Here is a 5946-nt window from a genome sequence, read left to right as displayed (position 1 = left end):
ATGATAGGCCAAACAAACTTCCTTTGTTAAAATAAAAACTGTGAGTTTCAGAGTTCTCTCATTGAAAGATGTAGCAGATGTCGACCCTCATGATCTTGCCTCTATTTTCATTTCAACAAAATTGTGAGTTTCAGGTTTTCTGTTTAGAATTTCAGATGTTGTCCCGTTTCCTGCAAGCATGTGGCCTTGGTGTGAATGGTTCAATAATATCTTTGCCGGTTTCTTCAGTCTGGTAAAAATCCTTTGTTAAAATAAAAACTGGTTATCCTCAATTTCAAGCAAGGATTCTGACTAAGAAGAGCAGTCAACCAACAACCACTGGAGTAGAGCCCAAACTTCCATTCATTTGAATCAAGGTAAAATATTAGTACAACTGCTCTGTGAAAAAATCATGAAGATTTTTTTTCCGAAAGTTCTCATGTTGTCTTGCATGTGGATTACACTTGGTTTACAACAATGAACCAATGATTATTTGGTCAGAAGTACATCGGCAAGGTACCTCGGGCACTGATGTATTAATTACTGAAGTGATCCTCCCAAGCTGACATGAATGAACTCATTTAATTTCATTGCCTCTTGTTGTAAGGTTGTGGACCCCCAAGACATCATCAGTGAGAAAATAGACTGAGCCATGAGAAATTATGTAAGTATTTCATTCACGACTAAGGTGCTTGTTGAAACAGACTGCCAAATCCTATCTTTGTGGAATGAAGAGGGAAGGCAGCTATCAGTTGGGTGTCAGTGCACCCGCAAGATGAAGATTACTCCTTTATCCATCTAGGATTCAAGTTGGGCGATATTATTCGATCAGAGAACATATCGTCTGAGGCATAATCTTTCCTGAGGTCGATCTTAAAAGAAGGATTTTCCAGAGATAAATCATGTAATATGGGGCTTTTGTAGTTTAGATGGGCAGTGCTTGTGCACTTTATGAAATGCTTATGATGTTCCCATATGTAAAGATTTGGTATTATGGAGCTCAAGAATTTGTGTCCTAACTGTAGAGATATTCATACATTTCCAGCATTACACATTATATTGTCAGTCCATTGAGTTTTGGGTCATGTGAGAAGTTTCATCAGTCCATTGAGTTTTGGGTCATGTGAGAAGTTTCATCACTTCAGTGATGCCATATCCTGTATTCTCAGGTAAAATAGGTGTGGAAGTAAGAAAATGTCATCTCTGCCATAACAAAGTTGCTTCTTTGATACTTAGTGATCTGTTGAGCTTTTCCAATAGTATGAAAACTAAATTATATGAAAATTTTGCTTTTTTTTCTTTGCCAAATTCAGCAATGAGCAATCATGCAACAACTACATAAGCTGATACAAGAACACATCTTTTCAATTTTCTTAGGTGTTATGCACAGTTTAAAAGAAAAAAGGCCAGTCAGGCCAGTGTATAAAAGATGATGAGACATGCCTTCGTATACAATCTACAGCAGAGTAATACTGCTACTTGAAAAGCAATAAAGATTTTGATACAACTTAAATATTACATATCCTATTTCAGTCCATCATATACAAAGTCAGCCATAGATATTTCTCGAACTTCAGGCATGGGTCATGTCAAGATTTTCATCAATTCACTACTGCTGGACTGCCATCCAGCTACAAATATGTTTGAAAATGAGACATACTACATCAACCATATTTCTTGCTGGGTAATTATGATAGGATTCGGCAGAACTGGAGTAACCTACAACAAAGCAGCACACATCCAGATTTTTACGTCAGAGAAAAGCAACAATGTGATTGCGGAAAGACAAATTGAGGAACATTGTAAACGACAAATTAAAGTGGATAACAAGATCACAATACATTAGTAGTTCATGTCCAAGAACAACACATGAACAACTAGTAATTAACCTACTCTTGCCATGTATGCAGGCTCCCAGGTAATCATTTTATCACACGCACATCAAGTCCCTTCATGTACAAACCTTACTTATAAAATTATCAAGCGCACATGAAAACTATATGCAAATCAGAACAGAAAGAGCACATCCCCTCATCTATTTTCTCCACTCTCGGCTATAATTTGTGGTAAGAATTTTCCATTAAAACTGGATGTCGCACATTGATTCCATGGTAAAGGCCCTGCATGTTATCTTTGAATATGAAGATTTTGTTGGTGAAAGTTGTGGTATGCACATTCTGTTCCGTCCCTTCCCCGTTATTTGGTCCTTGTGTCTCTACTCTGTACCCTACAATCATATCATTGATCTACTGAATCTTGCTTCTTCAGCCTTCTTAGTTCTTCGGGTTTCACACACGGCCAGCATTACTAGTTTTTACTACATCTTCTGAAATTGTTTCATACGGACTGCAGTGAACTTGATTTCAGATAATAGATTTAGTGCTCATACTATTCAATCGAGATGCCATTGGTTTCAAACAAATTGGGGAAACTGAAGGGATTGGAAAAATAGACTGTATGTGCATAATAGAAGAACCAAATTTGGAGCTCCTACCGCGGATCCTTTAGCAGTAAAATGATGGTGGCTGGCTCCTAATTAGCCGCATCGCCAATATCCTCGGAGCTACACCACCTCGTCGCTAGGTAGACACAATCGTGGCGAGCCGCCGGTGGACCACATGATTTGGATCCTGGGCTCGTGGTGCTTCAACGCCGGAAGCCGGGAGAGGGAGGGAGGGGAAGGACATGGAGAGAGAGATGCAGGTCGCCCGATTTCTCTTTACCCTATCTCGAGGCATTGGCACACCAGATGGAAGGGGGGATCGACGAACTCAGAACAGGAGGTCAGTTCGCTCTATTTAGCTATACTTGAAGGTCTGTTTTGCAAAGTGTACCAGTAGGTCCCTTTGCACCGCATCCTATCCCCCTGTTTTTAATCCAAGGGCTGATGTACGAACGGAGCACCTGGTGCACCAGTCCGTCTGGTGCACGGGATACGTTCTCTCGATATCATGGCCCCAGTAATAACACTATGAGATGGATACTCTAGGAAGGATTATAATTTCCGAAATTGAATGTTCAGAATCAACAGAATCAATTAAGAAAATTTAGTAAGTATAATTCAGTATGGAAGAGTAAACGTTGCAGGGAACCCTAGTCTTAACGCTCGGTGTAATAAATAACCATAAGATTTTCTAAATCACATAACATGATCGGGTATTCACTCGAACCTACACCTTTAGCAGTTAGTTGTGTGATGCTAGATCTGACCTGTTGCCCTTATCAGTTGGATCCAACATGACTCAAACATGCCACGCATGACACATGTCTGTGTGATATGTTAGATATGTTATGTTATGCATATCAATTAGATCTAAAGTGACTCGGACTTGCCATGCATGACAAATGCCTAGCGCGCACATTCGAAGGGGTTGACCTGCCACAACACAAAAATTGCACGAGGCCACATCACGTCCTATGTGGCAATAAGTCAATGCCATGTCAAACCTGATTTATGGACCTACATCTACATGTCAGTTTTTGCCTCAAATGCTAGCAGACCCAGTTTGGGTAAAGATTGCCTCAATATAGAGTTGTTGTTATGTACGTGAAACAAAACAATAACAACTCTTGTGGCTTCTGCAGTTTATTGCAAATTGAAATGCAACGATATATTTTTATTGAACAGAGGAAATTAAAAATCAAATTGTTATTTCTTTGTCCTATGTGGCAAGTCAATGCCATGTCAAACCTGATTTGTGGACCTACATCTACATGTCAGTTTTTGTGTCAAATGCTAGCAGACTCAGTTTGGGTAAAGATTGCCTCAATATAGAGTTGTTGTTATGTACGTGAAATAAAAAAATAACAACAACTCTTGTGGCTTCTGCAATTTATTGCAAATTGAAATGCAACGATATAACTTTATTGAACAGAGGAAATTAAAATAAAACTCGAGCCAGAAAGCAAACCATATTCATCAAAATCTCAAATCTTCTTATAGGTCTTTGCTAATCCTAAAAAAGGAAGCACAAACTCTTGTCTCAGATTCTTTACACCCTCAGCTTCTTTAACAAAGTCTGACGCATAGACTCGTATGCGCATGATCACGAAGAAAGCCATGATGCAGAATCATTTTTATCTAATGCTATACATCCTACAGAGAGTCCATGGGAGGTGCTGAGATTAGTAAGACTGAAGCTGAGTTGGGTTATTTTGCCAAAAGAAAGAGGAAGGTTGTGGAGGCAAACGAGAAAAGTCACGGTGGATAAGAAGAGTTGGCTTGTAATGCTAATATGTTCTTGTGAGTTGGTTGGGTAATAGGTGGTACACCATCTGGACGAAGTGCTAAAGTTCTTTAGGTATTATCTGATCATACACATCCTACACATTCGGCATGTATTTCTGATGTCTCTCAGTCCTATCAGCGAGACTCTAAACTCTAGTTATCTTCTTTCTAACTTCAATTTCTACTAGTTGCAGTCTCATGCATATATGGATACTGGAAGTGGTATGGGGAAGTAAGCAAGGCTACCTCTTATATCATGAGATTCTGAGTACTTCTGTTATCAAAATTTTGTAAGACATTAATTAAACTTTTTTGTAAGACATTAATTAAAAGCTAGATTTCTTTTCTATCTACTATTCAAGATGTATCAAAATTTCTCGGTTGTTAGTAGAATTAAGATTTTCTTTACCCTGAATGTACAGTGGCACGACCCTACTAGTCTTTTATTACCATACAAATGCTACCTTTTGGATGATATAATTAACTTTACAGTAGCTAGGTTCATGTAGCATTACCTTTGGTGGTGATTGCAGGCAAGACATGCCGAAGTCTGTTTAAGTAAGTCATGGTATTCACAATCAGTGTCATGTTATCTATGTACGCACAAGCAATAGGTTAGATCAAATGCGTGACTTCTTTCTATTATAATATCCTAATCCCCGCTTCCACTATTCGACAGAATGATAAAACAACACATACAACCCATTTGGTTCGTGCTCACATAACGTGTTGGGTTCTGGTGTTGGGAAGCTCCGCAACCCATTTTTCCCTACCGAATACGTGATTCGTTTGGTCCGAGCGTCTGACTTCCGGTTTTCTAATAAGCTTCGACCAGACGTTTTCAGTTTTGTAAACCCATATTATCAGAAGACGACGTTATGGAATACGTGATTGTCTTACCAAATGCCAGATGTCATTTCAGAAAGCGAAGGAATTAGAAGACTTGACGATTCCCCAGACCAAATGTGTCAATAGTCTTTACACAAGGTTCTGGGTATGGAAAGTAAAAGTAGTTGAACGTTTTGATCCCATACTTATGCAAGCATGTATGGTGCCGCCTAGGACCTGTTTGGTTGCGTGCATACTAGTCATACAGGCCTTGGGGATGCGACTTTGGATTGTTTGGGTGGCTGTCCTGTATCAAAATTTTGGCCCACACGGAATTTAAAGCACCTCCCAACCAGGCCCACTATGAACGCCGAATCAGCTGTTTCCTCTCAGCCAGACTCTCAACATGCAAGGGAGGGGAACGCGGCACCGAGCTCATGCATGCAGCAATATGGCGCGAGCTCGCGTGCGTCTCCCAGGAAAACGGCGAGAGGAATTGGCTCACCTCCCTCCGAAACAGTCGACCTATTTATCCTCCTTCCGCTCACCGCCAGAACGCCCATCACCATTTCCTCCCCTTCGAGCTCCTTGTCCCGGGCAGATTCTTCACAAATGAGCAGGTAAGCGGCACATCTTCTCCGGTCGGTGGCGGCAATCCTTCTTCCTCCTCTTCCCCGAGTTTTTCCGCGCCTCCTCCTTGCTCCATTGATGGTTGTAAGTTCAATCACTCTCTACTCGATTTACCTTCAATTTTGTGAGCATGTGGTAGGAGTAGATTTGTGGGTAGTACGGCAGGCCTTATATCTGTGGGCATGTGATGATGTGGTAAATTAGATGCTATTGGTTCTGTTTTGCTAGCATGCTAGGTTTTGCTTCTTGGCATGGGAATGAGGAATGAACACGTGGAATTC

General features: G+C 40.4%; 1 long non-coding RNA gene across 1 annotated transcript; it reads left to right on the top strand.

Annotated features, from left to right (window-relative positions):
* Positions 1–278: 278 nt before the first annotated feature.
* LOC123175158 (uncharacterized) lies at positions 279–986 on the top strand. Its single transcript, XR_006487667.1, has 3 exons — positions 279–356; positions 481–495; positions 587–986. It is a non-coding gene; the product is annotated as an uncharacterized lncRNA (long non-coding RNA).
* Positions 987–5946: the final 4960 nt, after the last annotated feature.

The sequence above is a fragment of the Triticum aestivum genome, unplaced genomic scaffold (genome assembly GCF_018294505.1).
Source record: "Triticum aestivum cultivar Chinese Spring unplaced genomic scaffold, IWGSC CS RefSeq v2.1 scaffold134374, whole genome shotgun sequence".
Classification (NCBI taxonomy): domain Eukaryota; kingdom Viridiplantae; phylum Streptophyta; class Magnoliopsida; order Poales; family Poaceae; genus Triticum; species Triticum aestivum.
Note: the sequence above shows the minus strand (reverse complement) of the source record. Positions and strands in the feature narration are given on the sequence as shown.